Consider the following 23,474-nt stretch of genomic DNA (forward strand, 5'->3'; position numbering starts at 1 on the left):
AGAAACGCCTCCTTTGTACCGCAACCGACATTCGGAAAGCACGGTCGAGTGTTTCACGTTGAGTCGCCATGCGCGTTGTCAGACGGCGACTTATGGCGAGTTTTAGACGGTGATTAGATCCGCCGTTAATTAGACCGGCCGTACATTCCATAATGCACGCAGTGCATCACGTTCCCCGCCAAATATAGCCGTTCCTAGCAGCTCGGCTTCGTCTTGGCATCGGCGCCGCTTCAGCCTCACGCCCGCCTGGCAGCGTCCGGGGGCCCTCTCGCATTTCTAAAAATTATCCAGGTTGTGCAGCTATTGGGCATCGTGTCACGAGCCGCAGCATCCATTCGCATCTCTCGCAGAGCAGTCCACACCTGGTTGTTGGGAGAACGGCCCCTGGAAGTGGATGTCGCAGAACTACCTCTGGGATCTGGGCGAGCGACCTCTGTAACGAACAGCAGAAGGCAGAAATTCACCCCGCCCAAGACGAACGTGAGAGTATTGTTCATTGCGTGATAGTAAAAAACGACGTTTGAATTCTCGGAGCTGGAGTTTAGGCAAATTCAGTGCAGAACCTAATTGTATCTGATGGGTTTTTGTGTGTGTAGCCGTTGGTGAGCGGGCTGAGACCATCAACTGACATTTTATCACAGGCTGCTGAAACTCTTTTAAATGTTTAACCTTTATTTTACCAGGTAAGGCCCACTGAGCTATATAGCTGTTTTTCAGAAGTGAACTGGCCACAAATGATAGCTCAACGAAGCGGCTTCCCCTGTGGAAATTTACAGCAGCCAAATACTCTCAATGCACGTTCATTCTAAACGTGGAGGGAAAAATCGGAAGACCCGGATTCAAACCCAGGACCTCAGCGGTGCCGCTCAGCGCTCCGACTGCTGGAGCCACCGGGCCCCCTGGACAGCATCGCATGGAGCACATTTCAGTCAACAGCTCTTACAGAGAGACATCCTGCAGTCTGCAGCATGGGACGCACCAACACGTTTACCCCTCTGTATGTACGCCGACGTACCTTGAACCTCTTACGTACCGTACGTAGCCAAGCGTGCTAATCGGAGGTGCGGGAATCGGCCCCTCCGAAGGCTCCATCAGCATCCCTTGCCCAGCTAAAGATGACTGAGAAGGTTCGTAGATTCACGGGGAAAGAGACCATCTGCTAGCGAGCCGTGGCGCCGGCTGGTAACGTCCCAATAACGAATGTCGCCATTTTTTGTTCAAGAGACGATACATTTTTATGGAAGTGGAATGCTGCTAAAAAGTTATTCTCTCAAGCCAAGCGTATTTATTTTTATTCACAATCCAGCTTTTTGCCCGTTTGTGCACATTGCAAGTTGTTTTATTTTTATCGGCGGCTTTTTATAACTTTGAACGGGCACGAGGCACCGCGGGCATTTAGCTCTGCCTTCCGCGGCCCTGTTGTGATTGGCGTAACCTCAAGATCCCTGTTGTGAAAGCGAATTATTCACCAAGTTTGGTAAGTTCACCCGCGCACACGCGGAGAGCCAGGACTGGCTTGACGGTACCCCTGCAGCGAGAAGCGTGGACTGATTAAGCAATGATTTGTCCGCGCGTGCTCGCGCGTGCGTCTTGGCTATCCGGGCGAGTATGCGTGCGTGTCCGCTTGGGTGTCGGGTCACGCGCATTCGTTCTGCGCGCAGACATCTGAATTCGTTGTGTGCGTGTCGAGCTACCGCGTAGGCATGACGGGCAACGCAGCGGGCTTGCAATGCAGAGGTCGCCGGTTCAACCGTCGGACCGCGACGATTGTGAAACATTTCGATTTAAAGCTTTCGTGACTGCAGGGATTCAGCTTCTTGGTTCTTTCGGTAGAGTCAAGTAGAAGGGAAATAATAAAATAATTAAAATTAAACATAATAAAATAACATTCAGACGCTGTCTTTCCGACAGACCTGTTCTTCACCTGAGGACGGCTGCTTGCATTGTGGCCGAAACGTCGTGAGAATGATTTTATTATGTTTTGTTTTTATTATTTTATTATTTCCCTTCTACGTGACTTTACCGAAAGAACCAAGAAGATGATTGTGAAACAACGGTGGAAGTTATTTTTTTTATATCCCCCCCCCCCTCCTTGCCCAGCATGTGACAATTGGTACACTTCGTCGATCGGCCGGGAGCGTGCACTTACAAGCACAACACTTATTTTAAATTTACCAGGTATAGCTCATTGAGATATTTAGCCCTTATTCAGAAGCGACCTGGCCACAAATAATGTCTTAACTCAGGGGCTTATCGTGTGGAAATGCATACTCTGAAACGCACGTTGATTTTAAATGTGGAGGGAAAACCCGGAGAAGCCGGAGAAAAATCCACGTGACCACGGGAAGAGACATGGAAATTCAAAACATTACAGGTGTCGTCAGGGTCGGGATCGTCTAGCTAGCATGGAAGAGGAGACCAACGTACGCGTTACAGGGGCTGTCTAGCGCGCGCTGTGTTGGAGGCTCTATGGTGCAAGTATCTTAAATCCTCTCCCACCAACGCCCTCTCCACCCGGCAACATAACTGTGTACAGCTCAGTCGATCAGCAACTAGATGTGTGGCGGGGTAATTGGTGTGGATATTCCGGCCTCTTCTGCTCCGAGACGCCTGGGTTATGTCAGCATGGAAGAGAAGGGCACAAAAACTCCGCAGAGCCTCCCCCCAACGAGTGGAGCTTCTTCCTCCACCAAGTCGACATTTGACTTGGTAACTGCTGAGATTGGATTGGAACCCGGGCCCTCGGTGGCCCCTTGTGTCCGCACGTGACAGGAGCCCTCCTGCCACCACCCGGCCCATCTCCTGCATGCCTTGTTTTGAATTGCCCTGTGACTTTGATGTGTTCCACATGAAGTTCGTTGATTTTTTTTTTTGCTGGACGTTTGTCTCTCTGTTACCCGTTTGGTATAAAGACAATGTCATTGGCTAACCTAAGATGGCTATTGCTTATTCTCCTGTCTTCATTACTCCAAATCACCTTGCTGATTTAGTTTTCCAAACTTCCTTGCAGCAAACTCAGAGTGGATGATGTTTACTGCGTGACAGCTATATCATCCCGACAATCCACCGGCTCCCGCTCCAATCCTGAGTCAACCAGCAGAACACACGCTCAATCCTCAAGATCCTCCAGCCACACTCCTACCTCTCCCCTCTCATCTCACTCTACTCCCCTCCACGCACTCTCCTACCTCTCCCCTCTCATCTCACTCTACTCCCCTCCACGCACTCTCCTACCTCTCCCCTCTCATCTCACTCTACTCCCCTCCACGCACTCTCCTACCTCTCCCCTCTCATTTCACTCTACTCCCCTCCACACACTCTCCTACCTCTCCCCTCTCATCTCACTCTGCTCTCCTCCACACACTTTCCTACCTCTCCCCTCTCATCTCACTCTACTCCCCTCCACGCACTCTCCTACCTCTCCCCTCCCATCTCACTCTAATCCCCTCCACACACTCTCCTACCTCTCCCCTCTCATCTCACTCTACTCCCCTCCACGCACTCTCCTACTTCTCCCCTCTCATCTCACTCTACTCCCCTCCATGCACTCTTCTACCTCTCCCCTCTCATCTCACTCTACTCCCCTCTACACACTCTCCTACCTCTCCCCTCTCATCTCACTCTACTCCCCTCCACACACTCTCCTACCTCTCCCCTCTCATCTCACTCTGCTCTCCTCCACACACTATCCTACCTCTCCCCTCTCATCTCACTCTACCCCCCTCCACACACTATCCTACCTCTCCCCTCTCATCTCACTCTACTCTCCTCCACACACTATCCTACCTCTCCCCTCTCATCTCACTCTACTCCCCTCCACGCACTCTCCTACCTCTCCTCACTCTACACCCCTCCACGCACTCTCCTACCTCTCCCCTTTCCTCACTTTATTCCCCTCCACAACTCTCCTACCTTCCCCCCTCATCTCACTCCATTCACTCCCATCCACGCAAGTCAAAGCCTTCTCTCGGAACCCAGAGTCAATCTCCACTCAGATGTAGGTCGCTTCTTCTCTGCTGCTGCCCCAGAGGAGCTCAGACTCCCTCCTCCTGCCCTCCGTGCTGCCCACTCTATCCCCTCGTTGACGACTATGCAAGACACTTGCGTCTTTTCCTCTGCCCATGATGGACCAAACTCCATATGACAATGCGTGCAATCGGCGTGTTTCTGAATTGAGCGGCGTGAAGTATAAACCCAATACCACCAGAGCTTTTGGATTGGGCATATAGGTCTCTCCCGTGCCGTCTGCCCAGTCGTTGGAAGAGTAGGCCAAAGGACCGTTTAGAGGGGGCTTTCTAGGGCCCCCCACTCGTGGAGGCGCATTCCGCCAGCAGTGACGTGAGATAGGGGGGCCACGTGCTTACATTTGAACGAGACCCTCTGAAGTGTGTGCAGTCGGCCGGTGGAATAAAAAAACAAACCTCCGTTGTGCTCAGCGTTGCTCGCGTGGAGGATTGCCATCGGGAATGTGTGGCAATTTATTTCCTCCCCCTGTTCTTGAAAAAAAAAATAATCTTACGTAACAAAAAAAATAGAAAAAACTGCCAAACGATAACAAAAGTTATTTTCGTAGCGTAGCAGCGGAAGAAGAAGAAAAAAAATCGACGGGCAATTTGAACCACCCACCAATGCCCACCGTGGAAAGGTTCACTCTTTAGGGTTATCATCAGCACTGAACGGGCTCATGCCCACACACAGCGTCCCTGGCTCTGACAGTGGACCAGCCCTCCACACCGACTGCAGCCTCCGTAGTCGCAATGTCAGCCTGCAGTGCCGCATCTTACGTGCGTCTAATGTTGTGCCAATTCATCTTCTATTTTGGCTCCGGCGCACTCTCTCGGGGCTCTGACTGAAAGCAGTGGCAATTTGACGGAGTTTGGGATTCAATGACAAAAGCGCATTCCATACGCGCGCGCAGGGATAATGAGACAACGCGACGCTGTGCAGTCCCCAAGGGCCTCTTGGGGAAGGTAGCGTCAGCGCACGGCTATGGGGGAACCTTCCTGTGCTTAGACATGTACACGCTGGAGACATGTACACGCTGGAGACATGTACACGCTTAAGACATGTACACGCTGGAGACATGTACACGCTGGAGACATTTACACGCTTGAGACATGTACACGCTGGAGACATGTACACGCTTGAAACATGTACACGCTTGAGACATGTACACGCTTGAGACATGTACACGCTGGAGACATGTACACGCTGGAGACATGTACACGCTTAAGACATGTACATGCTGGAGACATGTACACGCTGGAGACATTTACACGCTTGAGACATGTACACGCTGGAGACATGTACACGCTTGAGACATGTACACGCTTGAGACATGTACACGCTGGAGACATGTACACGCTTGAGACATGTACACGCTGGAGACATGTACACGCTGGAGACATGTACACGCTGGAGACATGTACACGCTCGAGACACGTACACGCTGGAGACATGTACACGCTGGAGACATGTACACGCTGGAGACACGTACACGCTTGAGACAGGGGCCGAGGATGAGTGGCATAGTCACCGCGAAATTAGACGGGAGCCGGATTCGGAGGGGCGGAAAGAAAAAATGCTCGTTTAGGTCGCCTCTTATGTTTGTATTTTCTCTATATCAGGCGTGTTTAGGTTGTGTCCCTCTGTCTCTCCTTGTCACCCCTTCCCCCCTGACTTAAAATAATGTCACCCTTACCCCGTTCGGTGGGACCCCCCCCCCCGCCCGTATGGTGTGGGGCAGCGAATCCATTCCCCATCTATCTATATCCCCATCTTTCTATATCCCACTGCCTTTCCTAACCGGTTCGGCTTCTGTTGACCGTGCGTGCATGTGCGTCACAACGTGATGTATCGGGGCCGCACATTGCCTCAATAAAAATAAATATATAAAACATATATATATATATACGTACACACTCAGGTGGTTACGGGGTGTTGATTTATAGATACAATTATCCTGCGGGGGATGGCAACCGTAAGCCGTGCACGGTCTCACGGTAACGGCGGTGACCCGGGTGCTTGGGAGGTCAGAGGCGGCTGGGGCTGGCGCCGCCGGGTTCCAGAGCTCCGAGTCAGCCGGTGACGTTTGCCGACATTGATTTTGATGGGTGACTTTCAGGCAAGAGGAGAGCGATGCAATGTGCTTTAGGAACTGCCGACGGCTCTTTTCTTGGCACGCTGCGCCGAGGCGGAGTGTTTTGCTGCACGCTGTTTGACATCCGGGGAGTTGCTGGTGATTACACCGGGTTCTCGAGCGGCGATTTGACGATCTCAGCTCGCTCACCAATTATTATACACAAACCAACAACAACAACAGGAACGTTTACATTTGGTTCTAGGAATTGGAATGTCGGGTTTGTCTCGGTGGCAGAGCAGGTGGGCAAGTGCTGCTCCATCTCTGTGGAGCAGAGGGCGCTTGAAGGGGTTTCGGAGGAAGCTCTGTGACATCTGCTTCCGTGGGGCCGTTGTCTCGTGAGAAGCATTTGAGCTGCTCTCTGAGAGGTCCCAATGGATGCTACTTCGCCTTGCAACATCTAAATCGGAGTAACATTGGGACGTTTGAGAAAATAATATCAGAAGCTCCTGTGGTGTTTGCATGTAATGTGGACAGAGCTTGTGAGAGAGAATGTAGTAGTTTGGATAGTTCCATCCATGATGGGTGCCGTGGTGTCAAGATGTTAACTACCTCGCCTGGTGTGCAGGCGGTCGTGGGTTCGATTCCAACCCTGACGCCTGCTGCTGTGTATTTGGAGTTTGCATGTTCTCCACGTCGTTGTGTGGAATTTTCTCCGGGTCCTCCGGTTTTTTGCACCACATTTAGAAACGTCTGTTTTAGAGTAGCTGGCTGCTATAAATGTCCACGTGATGATGAGGAGCCACTTCGTTGACCTATCATTTGTGGTCAGGTTGCTTCTGAAAAAGAGCTACACAATGTAGTTCAGGGGGCCTTACCTGGCAAAATAAAACACAGTTCAGTTTTAATTCTTAAAGCTTTCGTGACTGCAGGAATTCATAATCTTTGGGTCTTTCGGTAAAATCACGTAGATAGAAAAATAATAACAATTAAATGATGAAACAAAATTGAAAATAAAGTGAATTAAAAATAATAAAAATATCACAACGTTTCGATCGCAACACAAGCAATCGTCATCAGGGGAAATAAGTATAACCCGTAAAAACAGTTTTTCACTATAAATCCTTTATATGCGTGGCGGCTAGAGTCCTCTCGTCCTCTGGCTTGAGATGGCTGCCACCTATGGGTCAGATGATTGTCTGCCAGTATTAAGCAATTGGTAATTAAATATTTAATTTGTTTTCCCTAAACAGTGTAAAATTTTGGAAAAAAATTTTCACGAACATTAATTGTCTCGCACAACGAGTCTGTGTGCAAAATGTCAGCTCGATTGGATCACGGGAAGTGGGTTAAAAAACGACCGGAAGATTTGCACGGTCGTAAGCAAGCAAGCAAGCACGCAAGCAAGCAAGCGAACTTAATATAAAGGATTTAAAAAGAGGGGGACAGCTGCTGAGGTAGGCTGTTTTAAAGGTTTGAAATGGGTGTAGCCCACGGGTCAGAAACGAAGTGGGCGGGGCTAGTTATGCTAAAGTAAAAAAATTGCATGTCAATGTAAGATCTGGGAGCTACATCCACGACGAGGGTGCGGAGGTGGCCATTGCATTGTGAGAGATTAGCATGTCAATGTAAGAGATTAGCATGTCAATGTAAGATCGCAGAGTCGCCTCCACATAGAGGACACGAGCAACGGCGGCTGTTAGTGTGAGACATTTACCCTGTTCATGTAAGATCAGAGAGTCTAAAATTACTGCTAACATCGGAAGGTGGTAGGATGGAAACATCACAGCCAGTTATGACTTAAACTGATTAATAACGTCCTTCAAATGATTGTTCAGTTTATACCCATCTTCTCGGTTGAAATTGTGTCTGTGTCTATATATCTGGATGGCTTCATGAACGAATCTTTGTTGATAGCCAGTGGGTTTGCAGAGCACCTTCATCTTGGAGAAATCAATTTCGCTGCCATGAACCGGCCACCTCGTGGCCGAGTGAGTTTGGGAGTTTGTCGCAAATCGATGTGGGTCCTCCAACCCTTGCATCCAACGAGCTGGGAGATTGAACCGGCGGCTTCTGCATTGCCGCTTGACCATTTACACCCACGGTAGCATCCTGTACACATAAAACAAAAACTCACTCCTCAGCAAATTGCTTCGAAAGAAAAAAAATAATTGGCGAAAGTTCAAGCAATGGTTTTGAATTGGCGACGTGTCTTCAGATATGTTTTTTTGTTAAGGCCACAGTGTTGCTGAGGAGTGAGTTTGTTTGTTTATCTGTGCACCCACTGCCAACGCAGCAGCGTCACCAAATAACTCGTTTAATGCTGCACATCTTGTGCGGATGGATAGAACTCAATGTTACATTTAAACGTGGCTATTATTCGGTTTCCTCTGGCCTACCTTGTGACACGTTGATGATGGTTTTGTACTTTGGCGTGTTAATATTTATGAGCGGCTCATTCATAGCGGTGCCATGTAAGGTCCGCTTGAAACTCGCTCGCCCGATAAATTAATAATAGTGTAATCAGTATATATATTTTCTTCCCTGCACTTTATTTAAGGTTCTACCTGATCCGTTTCAAGTGCTCGGTGTCCCTTTAAGGAAAGCTCCAACAATTGCACTCACGCAAGGAATTCACCGTTTGTTTGAAGCGGCAGGGTTGGCCAAGTGCCTCGCTGTGCCCTGCCGTGCTCACCAATGTCCTTACAAGGACATCATACATTGTCAAGACTCCCCGTGCCTTGCCCCGGGTTCTTGGGCATCCATCCGGGGACGTGTGTGTGTGTGTGCGCGCGCGTGCGTGTGTGTGTGTCAGTGTATCGCATCTCGAGGCTTGAGATCGACCGCGAGATAGTTGATTTTTTTTAATGACCTCATCCATAAATATTTTGTACGACCGTTTTGTTTTACCATTTGCTTTATCGACAGTTCTCCACGGCCCACCGCTATTTTTTGTTGACTTAGATGTAATCGCTCGCGGTTGTGGTGGCCGGGTGTGTCTCCAGTTCGTTTTGTTGCTCGTTGGTTAATCACTTTTTCTAGTAATTACCCCCCGCCCCCTCTCCGCGTGGCACTATGGCGTTCCGATTACAACATGCAGGGCGATCCACTTACAGATACCCCACTGGTTTCTAATGAGGCCCTCTCGTGTCGAGTGACCCTCAGCAGCTGAACTGATGCTGTAAGCAAAGCCACGCCGACTGTGTTTTGGGCAAAGTGTAATCAGGGGAGTGTTCAAAGGTTTCATTCATTTATTGTGATTTGTGGCAAACGTGTCGAGGCTTTAAAATAGACTGTTGTTTGCTCGATAATTTCCCTGTATTATTTCAGCGGGGAGTCCATAAATCGATCACCCTATTACCGCAACATAACCTCACTTAATGGAAACGCATAACAATAATAATAAAGGCGGTCCAGATGTCTTGTGACCTCCATTTAATTCTCTAAAACTTTACCTTTTTTGAAAAGTGAGGGTTTACTTAAAAGGAATTTGCAAAATAAAAACAATGTTGGGATCAATGAATTGTGGGTCACAAGACATCTGGAACAATCTTGTACCGAGGGTCACTGTGACCGTGGTGGAGTGGTCAGCATGCTGGACATGCAACCCCAGAAGTCGCCGGTTCAATTCTATCTCCCGGCGCGGCAGTTGAAACAATGGGGCCAGTTTCTGAAATCCTCCCCTCCCCGTGCCCCCTGCCGCCTGCCTCCTTTGTCCACCCAGCAGCTCAATAAATGGGTTCACCATCACAAGTCAGTGGATTGGCAGGTCACGTGTGGTGGGGTAAAGTGTGGGTACTGCCGCCACTCCCAAGATGTTTGGCCAGCATAGAAGATTCGGCCAGAAAATCCTCCAAGTGGGGCTCTCAGGAACACTCTCCCTTGGGCACACCGCGGTGGCGAGATGTTCATTCCCTCGCCTGGTGTGCAGGAGCTCTAGGGTTCAATTCTGGCCCCGATGCCTGCTGTATATATTTGGAGTTTGCGTGTCTTACTCTCCCCGTGGTCACGTGGATTTTTCTCTGGGTCCTCCGGTTTTTCCCGCCACATTTAGAATCGACATTACACGTTTATAGCATTTGGCTGCTTTATTAAATGTCCACGTGAAGATAAGCCACTTCGTTGAACTTTCGTTTGTGGCCAGGTCGCTCCTGAAAAGAGCCACATAGCTCAGTGGGCCCTTTCCTGGTAAAATAAAAAAAATAGTTGATAGTTTTAGTTTAGTGAGGACCCTTCTGTCAGCAGCGATGTGAGCAAGCAATTGCAGGGCTGCACCTTCGCTTTAAAAAAATATATTCCACGAAAAATATTTGACTTGACAATGTAATTATGGTGCTAATTTCCAAAAAAAACACGAACAGTAATGACAATGACGATTACCGTGAATTGTATTTTACCGCTGTGGTTTGGTTGGTAAATTGCATCGTTTATATTTTTCCAGCTTTCACAAACAGCCATCTGTCAGGCTCACCGGAAATGTGGCCGCAGAGGGGAAATTTTAAGGTGGGAGTGCACGTCTGAATTTGAGAATTTGTGATGAGATACAGGCGTGCTGTGGCTACAGAATGTATCTCTACGTGTGTATGCACCCCCCCCCCCCCCCCCCAAAAAAAAGTTTGCATGGCTGTGTTTAGTTGGCAAGCGGATGGACTCGGATAATTCAACGGTAGCATTTAATTTTTTTCTGTGCAAAATCGATTTGTCGCTTTTACCCATCGTGTTTCCGATTGTGCTATCGGTGTCATGCCGTCGGACCCCCGTATAGCCTGAACGAACTGTTGGGGCAAGTGCTTCTTAGCGAGTAGCACCTATTCAGGCCGGCACGGCACACGATGGGTTGGGTGGCCAGCGCCATGCCCGGCCGACCACCTTTGTCTCCCGAGGGCTGATGTTTTACACATCGCACCACGTACGCAGTCGTAAGAAAGATAGCGAGATGTATTCAGTCGAGTGCGATCAAAGGTATGATCATTTAATTAGCGTTGATTTGATGATGATGATCAGTATCATCACGACCCATGGGCAGAAAGCCCGTAGGTGTCCACTGCACATTTCATAATTTATATCCACTTTCCTCTCTGTCTCCTGTGCCAATACGCTCAGGTAGTGGCCACTACTTTCTGGCACCGATCTCTTGTGATGTCGTCGTCAAGCAATTCTCTCTCAGGTCTTCCTCACTTTCCAGTTCCTTCCATTTTCCCAAACAACAACAACACACTTTAAATGTTCCTGTTGTTGTCCATCCTCCATGTCTGTCCAAATAGTGCCAGTTTCCTTCTCATCATCGCCTGCATCATCATCATCATCAGGTTGTCTTCTTCGATGTACAACCTTTTTCTTAGGTAAAAAATGAAATAAAATAAATGCAAACAAATATTTTATGTTATTAAATTTCTTACCTACATGACTTTACCGAAAAAACCAAAGAGTATGAATCCTTGCAGTCACGAAAGCTTCAAATCTAGAACCTTTTTCTTGCTTCCACGTTGCTAACTCTTACGGTCCAGCTTAGATGCAGTCTCCTTCTGGAGCAATACATTTCGAGTGCCAGTATCTTACCTCTGTCAGTCTCGTTAATGTCCAAGTCTGCGTAGATGTGATAGGACATTTGAAAGAAAAGAGAGACATTTAGAAGAGCGCTATCATACACAGAGAAGAGAAATAATCCATAATACAGGTTTTTTGGGTTAGATCGTGTAAATATATAAATGTGTTGTTAACCCCGATCACCACCCGACACAGCCAATTAGTAAGGTTTGTCACGTAAACAGAACGTGCCAATTCGTTACTAGTACAGCACACCGGTGTGTTGGAGCATTAAATCCATGAACAATCTCATAACCATCGAGCAAAGACGGTCACCGCATCGCGCACCTTCAGATGCGCTTCTGCGGCCGTCTGGAACGCTCTTCCTTCCGATATTAGGAAGCCACTGGAGCTATGCACTTTTATATCATCTAGAGTGAAAACTCGTTTGTTTAGAACTGCTCTTTTGTGTTAAGTTTGTTGACCTTCCCCCGCACCTCCGATTAGCGCGGTTGGCTACGTACGGTACGAAAGAAGTGCAACGTACAAACGTTTACGTACGTTGGTCATGATTTCAGCCTTTTTTCTCATTGAGGAATACTTTAGTCTGGTGTTGGCAGCGCAGAACACAGCCTAGGTGTGCATGTGTATGGCACTGCTGTTGTTTACTGATGTTGTTGTGTATGGCACTGCTGTTGTTTACTGCTGTTTTTTACTGATGTTATGTATGTCACTGCTGTTTACTGATGTTGTTGTGTATGGCACTGCTGTTGGTGTGTATGGCACTGCTGTTGTTTACTGCTGTTGTTGTGTATGGCACCGCTGCTGCTGCTGTGTATGGCGCTGCTGTTGTTGTGGACAGAGCATGCTGAGTGCAAGAGAGTGTGTTGGCTGCCTTTTCATCTGCAGCTTCCACGGAGCGGAACGCACTCCCGCTCCATATCCGTCAACTTGAGTCCCATTCCACTGTTGAAGTCCCATTTGAAACCCGTGTTGTTGTTTACTTTCGCCCGTTAATTGAGTAGACCTTGGTTTTGCTGCGTCTCGCTATGTAGAATGTTATTTATCTGAATGCTTTTGTGCCTTGCACAGCGCTGTGAGATGCAGTTTTGCATGAACGACGCGATATAAATAACAATGATAATTAATACGTGTTGCTCTCTTTGATTTTTATGTGTTCAAAAATCACTCAATTATCGACAACATTAACTGAATTAATAAATACATCGTTAAATATTGACAACATATTCAATAATTTTCAAGGATTAACACTCACTTTCGTTGGACAAATTAAAATGATTAATAAATTATAAAGCGTTTGATAGCTAGTCGAAGACACATTCAATCAATAGATATTAAATATTCAATTATTAAACATATGCCGCATTTTAATGTTATCAAACATATATAAATATGCTAAATTTCAACCAATATCATGCCATACATATCTGATGTAATATTTTATTTATTTCCTCTGCGATTATTTTATTCTTGTTATGTATTCATTTTTTTACTTGCTAAGTAGTGGGGTTTTTGTAGTGTCTGTGTATGGAACTGGATAATTGATGTGCAGCGTTGTGCGATGAAATTATATGCGTGCCGCTCTATAAATGAAATTATTATTAGATCTGTTTGACCACAATGATTCAGAATAGATGTTTTTTTGGGTTCAGGCCGCGTGACCCCAAAATTAAGATCTGTTGTTTTTCAGGGAGTCACATCTCCATTTGAACAAGGCAAATCTCTCACGTAAGACAAACCTTCCTCTCACTGATCAAAAACCAAAGGAGTTACTCTTTGGCTCTTTCGGTAAAGTCACGTAGAAATTAGATTAAATAATAATAGAATTCGACGTTTCAATTGCAACACAAGCAACCATCATCAGTTACAAATGAATGAGAAAACAAACATAGTAAACTTGGAAATATAATGCGATACAACACAGAGAGTCGGCCAACACAACAGTCAACACCCCACCTGGTTGGTTACATTCTTCCAAAGATTGTCACGTAAAAAATGTCTACGTGACTTTACCGAAAGAACCACAGAGTCATTCCTGCAGTCACGAAAGCCTCGAATCTAGTTTGAACCAAAGGCGTGTTTATTCCCGGTGGCCAGCTGTGTTAGTACAGTACGCATGTCTTAATCGTTTCCACTTCATCGGATGCAAGCCATGTGATTATACATTCAGAGCTACGAGTTGTTTTAATGTTACCGAGCATTCTCCATTGCATTTTTTGCTAACTACTTCTCTCCCCTGATCAAATCAAATCCCATTAATTTTAGAGAAAAAACCCCTTTCCCAAAAATGGCCGTGAATCTGACAATTTATGCGAATTAAAAATATTCGGCCGCAACGGCTGACTTGCAGTCATCAGATTTTCTAAGAGGTGGTGGGTCAAGGGGGCGATGGGGGCTACTCCCCCCCCCCCCCCACCTTCCCTCACCATTGAGATCCCTAGAAATGCGTACTTATTTAATCGATATCTACAATAGGATCATAATACTAGCAATAATGTCTCTGGCACCGTGATGGCAAGCCATCTCTCATGGGAGAGTTCCAGAACCTGCCTCTGGAGTTGAGGCACATCGGGAGTATTACAGCAGAAGCCTTCCTTGTTTCATCCCCGGCATTGCCCCATGCCCTTCACGGCTCCAGTATTTGTGACCAGGCAATGAGCACGCTCCGATTTTGACCTCGCAGAGCAAAACAACTTCAACTTTGACCGAGTGTAACAAGGAGCCGCGTTTGTTGGGGGTAAGATGACGACCACCGCGGGAGATGGGGCCACGTGACGAGCTCATTCGCGCTGGGGCGAGCTGGATCGTGCCATCCCAGGCACCTTGGGGAATGGTGGCGATCGAGGGAGGCCTTCCTTCATCCAGCAGTGGGTTGATGAAGGCCCCTGCTGCTGCTGTTGATCTTTTCCACGATACATCCCAGTTTAAAATAAATGTAAAAAAATAAACCCCAGAGAAACTCCTGGGAAATGTTTGTCCTGCCGAACGGAAAAGTGCAGCGTGCACATTGACGCGCGTCGTGTAACAGCCCGCGGCTCTGGGTAGACCGTCGCAAAGATTCTAGGTTTGAAGTTTTCCTGACTGCAAGGATCCATACTCTTTGGTTCTTTCGGTAAAGTCACGTACGTAAAGAAATACAAATAAATTAACTCACGACGTTTCGGGGGCAACACAAGCGTCCGTCATCAGGTGGGACAACCACAGAAAAAAAACAATTGCTGAAGTAGGTCGTGATTAATTTCGTCGTGATTATTTTTTTTTACCGACGTCACTTTACCGAAAGAACCAAAGAGTTCGTCGCAAGGCTGTCGCGGAACGCGCGCGCTCCGTGCAGCGGCAGCTCCCGGCGAGGTCGCCAGCAACCCCCCCCCCCCCTCGAGTGATGTTGCCCTCGCTGGGGGACGGCAATGAAGACGATGTGGACATTGCCGTGGGTGGGTGGGCCCGTGCTGGAGCGATGGAGCAGGTCGTGTCCCTCCCGAGGAGCTCCCCCCCACACTGTTGACTTTGCCTGACGTTCAGACCAAGCTGCAGTGTTGGTTTATATCTGCGTAGCAAAGTAGCTACACATGTAGTAGCTACGTGTGTAGCTACTACATGTGTAGTAGCTACGGGCCATGCACTGTCAAGGGTCCCACGCTAAATGCTTTCAAGCTGTCAATTCCGGTTCAGTGATTCTGCACTTGCTCTACTACTATAGTACTATACTGCTTTCAACTTTTATGAACGACTGGGTGTTTAAGGTTAGCGATTTGTCGTATTATCTGGCTGTGTAGCAAATGAAAAAAAACAATTACTTTACTATGCATGTTAAACATTTGTGTTTTAATATTTACGTGTTTTTTTATTTAGGGCCCCTTCGTAACAGACGCTACAGGCCCCGCACTAGCTTAGTCCGGCACAGCCAAGCCGCATCCATTTCTTTTTTGTCGCGGTTGTTGCTCTTTAGCTCTCCGATGCGTTCACGGGGGTTTGTAAACTCGAGCTAAACTATCGTGTTTTTTTTTTTACCAAGTAAGGCCCCCGCTAAGCTTATATAGTTATCTTTCAGCAGCGACCTGGCGATCACAAATGACAGCTCAACCAAGTGGCTCGCCGTGTGGAAATGTACAGCGGCACAAATACTGTGTGGGCGTCGAGACGTTGATTCTAAATGTGGCGGGTAAAAAACCGGAGGACCCGGAGAAAAATCCACGCGACCACGGGGAGAGCATGCAAGCTCCAAATATACAGCCGTCAGGGTCGAGATCGAACCCACGACCTCCTGTATACCAGGCGAGGGCGTTAACATCTCCTAGCCACCGCGGCGCCCGCGGTGTAACCTCGCCTTGTTCGAACTTCACTGACCCGGACGATGTCCCAGCACGCGGGAGCGAAACGTCGGACCATCGCGTCCAACATCACGCCGGTGATGTTTTCTAGACTGTGGGTGCGCTTGTTTTCCCAGCGTAGGCCGCATACAGTAACCCATCTTTGTTTTACTTGTCCTCCCCACACACATCCCGAGGGAATCCCGTGTTCTCTTGGCTGCCACGACGCACAATTTAACGGACTGACGTATAGTTGCAAAAACCATCACTTACATTTGCACGCAAGGGCAAAAATATCTCTGTGTATTTTTCATGTGTGCCGAGTGTGATTAAGAGCTGCTGCTGCTTAGCGTCCAGTTGTGTCCAACTGGCGGGGTAAATCAATGCGCATGAAAGGTGCCATGAATTGTGACGTTTATCGCTTTATTTTTAAAATGTTAAATGGTTTTGATATACACGAGCTTTTCACTGTTACGAGGTTAGCTGAGGTATTTTTCGTAAATGCTGCGCGTCGTATAAAAAATGTAATTCTGGAGTACATTTTAGTTACAAAATAACATGGATATGCAGAGGATCTCTGGGTGTTTTATGGTTCCGAAGGCACGTTGTACCGGCAGGGAGTAAGTGGCCGGCTTATAAAAGGACTGGCGGCAGTTTGAAACTAGAGCCAATATCTGTGGGGTTGAAAGCAGTGTTAACTTTGATAATTGGTTTTTTACCCTTCTATCTGGCAACAAAACTGACACCTTTTTACAAGGAGTCATGTTTGCATTGACCGCAATACCTGCAGTCATAATACAAACAAAAGAACATAACTCTGATAATGTGCACTGTCCTTGAAGTTGATTGGTCCACACCCGAGACAGCTTTCCTTAGAGCCTAGTCTCACATGGGTTGGACCAGATGACGCCAAAAGGCGCACAACCACACTGGCCGTCGATGACCTATGTGTCTAGAGCGGTGGTTCTTAACCTTTACTGGAGTCTGCACCCATTTGATTCTCAGTTTGGGCAGGGGGTGCGTGCACTCCGGGTTAAGAACCACTGGTCTAGAGGCATGCTGCACGAGTCCTTGCTGAAACAGCGAAACGCCTGCACTCGGCTTCGAATTTTCACCGACTCAGAAGTCTGCATATAATAGAACTTGGAACTCATAATAATAGTAACAGTTTCAACTTGCAGCACGCTGCGCAGTATTTGCCCACTCTCGAGGAGAGAGGACTCGGAGGCGCGAGGAGGGACCACAGACGAGCGGGAAGGCAGCAGCCATGCGGTGAACTGGTGCCAGCAATTGCCCAAGCCTCAGCGGTGCTGTATATAGGAGGATGATTTCAGCAAATTAACAAACAAAAAAATGTTAAATGTTGTGGTTTCACGCTTCAACACACCGGTGGGCTAAAGCAGTGAACTATTTGTCTTTTGTCAACGTGACACTTTTTTACTGATTGGCCGTGTCGGGTGGTGGAGGGTTACGACACATTTATAAATAACGCGATCTTACCCAAAAACGTTGATTATGAATAATATTGGTCGCGAAAGCCTACGTGTTAAACCAAATAACAAGTGTCTGCATGTAGGAGGAAACCAGAGCACCAGGGATTAACCCACGCGTGCAATAGGGCAACACTCGATCCCATACGGATGTCAAAGGTCAAGCCGACATGTTGCCGTATCGCATTCTCTTGGTGAGTCACAGGGTATAGGGGTGCCACGGGGACGAGATGTTAACTGCCTCGCCTGGTATACAGGAGATCGTGGATTCGATCCTGACCTGATGCATGCTGTATATTGGGAATTTACGTGTCTCTCTCCCCGAAGTCGCGTGGATTTTTCTCCGGGTCCTCCGGCTTTTTCCCTCCTCATTTAAAAACATGCATTTAGAGTATTCGGCTGCTATGAATTTCCACGCGATAACCCACTTTGTTGAACGATCTTTTGTGGCCAGGTCACTCCTGTAGAATAACTACATGGCTGAGTGGGCCTTATCTGGTCAAATAAAAATAATTTAGTTTGAATAGTTTATGACACGGGAAGGGAGTTTCACAAACTGTGCATGATCTGCCAACCTTGGTTGCCTCCGCCATTTTCCGATTTTTTTTGTCGCCAATTCCACTTATTCAGTGAAGGCTAATTATATAGTGGGTGAAGTCTCACTTAAGATGTCTTCAACTGTCATTTTGCTGAATTGGAGGAAAGCCTTGGCTAATAATAACCTTCGTCAACTTTTCCTCTGCCTCGCCTTAAGGCGCTTGGCCTCTAACATCTTGAGGGCCTCGTTTTGTCACGTTGCGTTGTTCCGCCCTGGGGGGAAGAGAACGGGAGGGCTCAGGCTCGCTGAACCCAGCTACAGCTGAGAAATCCGATTGTCTGAGTAACCGATGACTGCTTCGCTTACTCGACCAATCGGATAACAGCAGAGTACAGCGGTCGGACAAAAAAAGTGTTCCCCAACCCCCACCCCCCCATGTGCCGCTGGATGTTATGAACTGGGCTTGGCGACATCATCATCAGCTGCATTGTGCCAGGCGTGGCTAGTTGAGGGTTTCCCACCTTCAAGGTGTGTAGTGGTGTGTGGGGGGGGGGGGCTGAAAAGTTTAAAGGCCCCCGAGAAATCACCCTCAATAAAAGTAGCCGATTTCAATTTTAAATGGATGAATCGACTCGGTTATCAGGCCCAGCCGTCTCATTCGGCTTTGCCTCGTGGCATGGCCACTGCTTCCCTCTAAAACACTCGGCGAACTCGTTTGCAAGCCCAGTCCGCCATCGTGTGAAGAATCTGTTAGTTTCTGTGCGTACGCATGTCTCTTACACAACCACTTTTAATAACGCCACTCTCTATCTCAACCGCTGTCACCTTGCGAACACTTTTTACTATTGCCGTGAAGTGCCTTTGGATAATATGGTGGTGCTATATCAGTCTCGATAAGAAGAGACAGCAACAAAGCGGTGAATGACCCACGGCAAAATATACAACTTTTGTTATCTGTCGACATTTTTTATAAAAGTTCACATACAAAACAAATTGGCTTGCATCTCTCATATGAAACGAAATGAGATCCTTTTCTACAAGTAAACAGGTTCATTGATCCGGGACACGTATTGACCACTAGTTCTACAATTGTGAACGATATTCACGGCTGTTTGATTCGAAACACAAACATACGCTTGGCTCGCCTTCACTGATTTGTCACAAGCGTTTTGGCACAGTTGAATGTCATATCTTAGCCTCCAAAAAAATTACTGGCAAGTTTTGTCCGCTTGATTGAATCTAGATATTAAACGCTCGCGTCACAGACGTCCGTCCCAAGTGCTGTGTGTTGTGTCCCGAGAGTGAAGGCTGAAGTTGGAAATTGTCCTTTGAACCGTGATGCCCGTAGTTCCATCACAACGTTGCGTCTCGGCTACAGCCACACAACTGGATCCTCCCAGTCAGCGTTTCATGGGCAATTGAACTCATTGCTTAAATATATGTGAACGCAAGTGCCTTTGGACCATAACTTGTCCCTCTTTTAAAATGTATTTCACTGGAATTTAAGTTCTGTTTTATGTACGCACGTTAAACTTCTTTCGCACCGTGCGTAGCCAACCGTGTTAATCGGTGGTGCGGGAAATGCTACACTGAGTATCATTTCATACGCTTGATTTTTTTGTCACGATAAGCTAATTTTTATAGTTTAATATTTTAAACCCAGTTTTTTTCTGTTGTGCCATCCCCACGTTACGTGCGCTGTTTTGTCCCTGTAAGCCGGGTCTCCCTTGACAACGAGACTCGGACTCTCAATCGGCTCACTCATCTGGCTTTAGTAAAGGGACAGCGTTCGGCTCGATATTAAAACCTCTCATTTGAGCTGAACGTTTGTTTTGCTGGCAAAGACAAAATCTGATTCGGTTTGCTGAGTGGAAAAGGTTTAGGCTGTGCCCAAGCTTGACGTCGCCGCTATTTCCTGTGTGGGTAATGGCCGTGGCACTTGGCACCGCTGCGGTTTTCTGGTCAGTAAAAGCCCCTTCATCCATATTAGAGGTTTTTTTGGGTTAGATTGCGTATATATAAATGTGTCGTTAAACCTGCCCACCACCCGACACAGCCGATCAGTAAGGTTCGTCATATAAACAGAACGTGCCAATTAGTTACCAGTTCAGCACACCAGCGTGTTAGAGAGTAAAACCCACAACATTTACAATTCGAGTACGGTGACGTTTCACCGGTAATTACAACCAGCATCATCAGGCGACAACCAGAATTGTTGAGAAATCCTCCTCCTGTTTCGGTCTTAAATAGAGGGGGTTAATGTGATGTCGTCACTGTGAGCCAATCAGGTGCAATGCCTAGAGGGTAGGGGGGTTATTGTAGTCCTATAAATTACAATGGATATGATACGTAATGTATGTTGATCAACTGTGACTAACCAAACTAATATATATATGTTTTGGTAATATACATATGTAGTGGTGATACGCGCTGGGGTAGGCATCGTGTGCCAGCGCGTAATGATTGGCTGTGTATGTGGTGACGCGCGCTGACGGTGGAGGATCAGGGGTCAGCGCGGGGTCGTGGGTTACGGGGTACTGATTGGCTGTGTGCCAGTGACGCGCTGAGAGGGAGTGATCGGGTGGCAGCGCGGTGTGAGTGGTGGAGTAGTATTAACACGCGCTGGGGAAAACGGATCGTAGAGAGAGCGCGTCGTGATTGGTTCACTAAGGAGCGATGCTCACGTCGACGTCCGCATCAGCTCCGTCTCCCGTGAGCAGGGGCTATAAAAGGGGATGCACACAGGCGCAAGGGCAGTATGTAACCAGCGAAGAATGAAGACGGGGATCGAAGAGATAGGGCCCTGCGGTACCTAGTCCCGCTGTCCTAACGGGACCGGGACTCTGTGTAACCCAGAGGCGAATGTATTGTGTGTAGCCAGAGGTATAGGGTCTACACGAGTCAAGTGTATTGTGTGTAGCCAGAGGTATAGGGTCTACACGAGTCAAGTGTATTGTGTGTAGCCAGAGGTATAGGGTCTACACGAGTCAAGTGTATTGTGTGTAGCCAGAGGCATAGGGTCTACACGAGGCGAGTGTATTGTGTGTAGCCAGAAGCAGATAGTCTACACGAGTTCAGTGGAGTGTATAGTCAAAAGAATAGAGACCACACGTTGTATTGTGATACGTCAAGATTTAATAAAAGTGTGTTACCCGTCAAGAAGTTCCTGCCGTCATTTCCAATACTTCACATACATAAACCTTACTAATTGGCCATGTCGGGCGGTGGCGAGTTTAATGACACATTTATATTGACGCGATATAACCCAAAATCAACTTTATTATAGATGACATTGCTCACGAAAGCTTACTACTACGTGTTAAAGCCCTTTGAGTTCTCCGATACCACCACGAAAGGGTTTGGGCGTTGCGCGTTGTTCGGCGTCATGTCCGACGTTTCACTTCCATGTTCCGGCAGCTTTGGGGGAGTTTCTCTTACCCCGGGAACTGAATTCAGTAATCGGAGAAGAGGCTCGCACAGTCGCACGCAGCGCGTCAAGTGAAACGTCGGAGATTCATTGTGGCGAGCATCCTGTACAAGGCCCGACGTGCTCGCACCTCAGCCAGCTGCACAGCACAACCGCGGAAACCTATGCAGTGCTAATACAACTGTAGTGAGTCCACCTGAGTCGGAGACGTTGTTCTTTAGAGGCAACACATTTATTATAACATCAACACGTTAACACGAAGGGGTAACTGCCCCTAAGGTGGTGACCACCCAGCTAACTAGACTATACGTAGGAGTTACAGCTGCCTAGGGTCGGGCCCTCACTCGGGTCCCCGACCACGTGTTGATGCCTCGTAGGACGTAGAGCTTCCAGCTTGTAGACGTAGAGCTTCCAGCTTGTAGAGGTGGGGCTTCCAGCTGTCGAACGAAGAACCCCGGTCTCTCTCAGGGACCCGCCTTATATCTCCCCCCCCCCCCGGGTCGGGGCCGCTTCGCCCTTGGCCCCGCCTGCCTTCTAGAGAGTTCTAGCTCCCTCTCCATCCCTCTCGAGAGCTCTCCCTGGACACGTGATCACCCCCTTGCCCCCCCCCCACCTGGGGCCCTCTCTATGGACACTCCAGATCACGTGTCTACGGGGTCAACCAGAGTGCCATGGCCCGGGGCAACCCTGCCCCTGGGCTGAGACTCTCCCCCTTGTGGGAGCCCGCACTACGCGCTGTGCATGGTGCCTGCGCTGTTCCAGCGCTCACCAAGCCCCGCTAGGGCTGGTACTACACCCGCCTACGGGGTGTACGCGATGACGGTGTATCGCACGCCTTGCTGTGCAATAGCTGACATCACACAGCAACCCACCCGGTGCTGTCCTCGATGTAGGGACATCACACGCCATGGCCCTCCCGAGCCGCCACCATACAGTGACATCCCCGATGTCACTACACAACTATTAATAATTATTCACTCACTTCCTTTTCTTTTACCAGGTAAGAGGCCCACTGAGCTCCTTTTCAGAGGCAACCTGGCCATCACGAATGATACCTCAACTAAGTTGCTTATGGTCACGTGGACATTTATAGCAGTCATATACTCTAACACTCTAACACTCTAACACACGTGGAGGGAAAAACCGGAGGACCCAGAGAAAAATCGACGCAACCACAGGGAGAGAGAGACATGCAAACTCCAAATATACAGCAGGCGTCAGGATCGGAATCGAATCTATGACCTCCCGCATACCAGGCGAGGTAGTTAACACTCCGTACCAGTGCGAAGTTTGCATCCCGCGTTTCTTCCACTTAATCGAGACCGATGGATATGTTTTCTTATCAAGGTTTCTTGTTTTCTGTCCAAAGATTCTCCTTGAACTCTGTTATCGCTCGGAGGCCGCGAATCTTTCAAGCCTTCATGCTGTCTGCAATGTAGATGTGTGTGTGGTTGTTTATTAACAAAAAACTTCACTTGGGTCGCTGTGAAGTTGCTGTGCGTGGCCTGAGACGCGCGTAAAGTTTCGTGGGGTGAAATGGTGGCGCAGTGGTTGGCAACGCTTCGCTATAAACCCATCGGTCCGAGTTCCATTCTCGGCCATGGCATACCATCACCGGCGAGTGATATTTGAACCGGTTCACGGGTTCCGCTCCCCTTCACGAGCCCAAACTCGCCAACGCGGGGAAGTATGGTCAAACCACCCCCATGCCTGGCACGACATGAGGAAGACTTCGTCCAGCATTGGATTGACCAAGGGTTGTTAATGACGCATTATGTTTCCGCTCGGGGTGCAACGATCCGCTCCCACCTCCTCCTCAAGATCCAGTGAATTGTCTCAATCCAGGGCCACAATTAAATCAAGAGTTAATTCGTGAAGGAAGTTATCCATTTACTGTAGCAGCCTCTTGAGACTGGACGAGCCGCACTAATCCATTACGTCAATTGATTGAAAAGCCAAATCCTCAAACGCACGTGTCCTGTGGGTCAGAGTTCGGGGCGCTGAGCTGACACCACTGAGGCCCCAATCCAGATTTCAGCCGCCTGTGATTCAACGCGGTTCTCAAGTGCAGTGAGTGGATGAT

General features: G+C 48.1%; 1 protein-coding gene across 5 annotated transcripts in view; it reads left to right on the plus strand.

The window, feature by feature from the left end:
- LOC133351464 (inositol 1,4,5-triphosphate receptor associated 1-like) overlaps nt 1-23,474 on the plus strand; it is a 120,191-nt gene that overhangs the window by 25,306 nt on the left and 71,411 nt on the right. The window lies entirely within an intron of this gene.

Source organism: Lethenteron reissneri, chromosome 37 (assembly GCF_015708825.2).
Source record: "Lethenteron reissneri isolate LAM-NWPU_2019-01 chromosome 37, ASM1570882v1, whole genome shotgun sequence".
In the NCBI taxonomy this organism is placed as follows: domain Eukaryota; kingdom Metazoa; phylum Chordata; class Hyperoartia; order Petromyzontiformes; family Petromyzontidae; genus Lethenteron; species Lethenteron reissneri.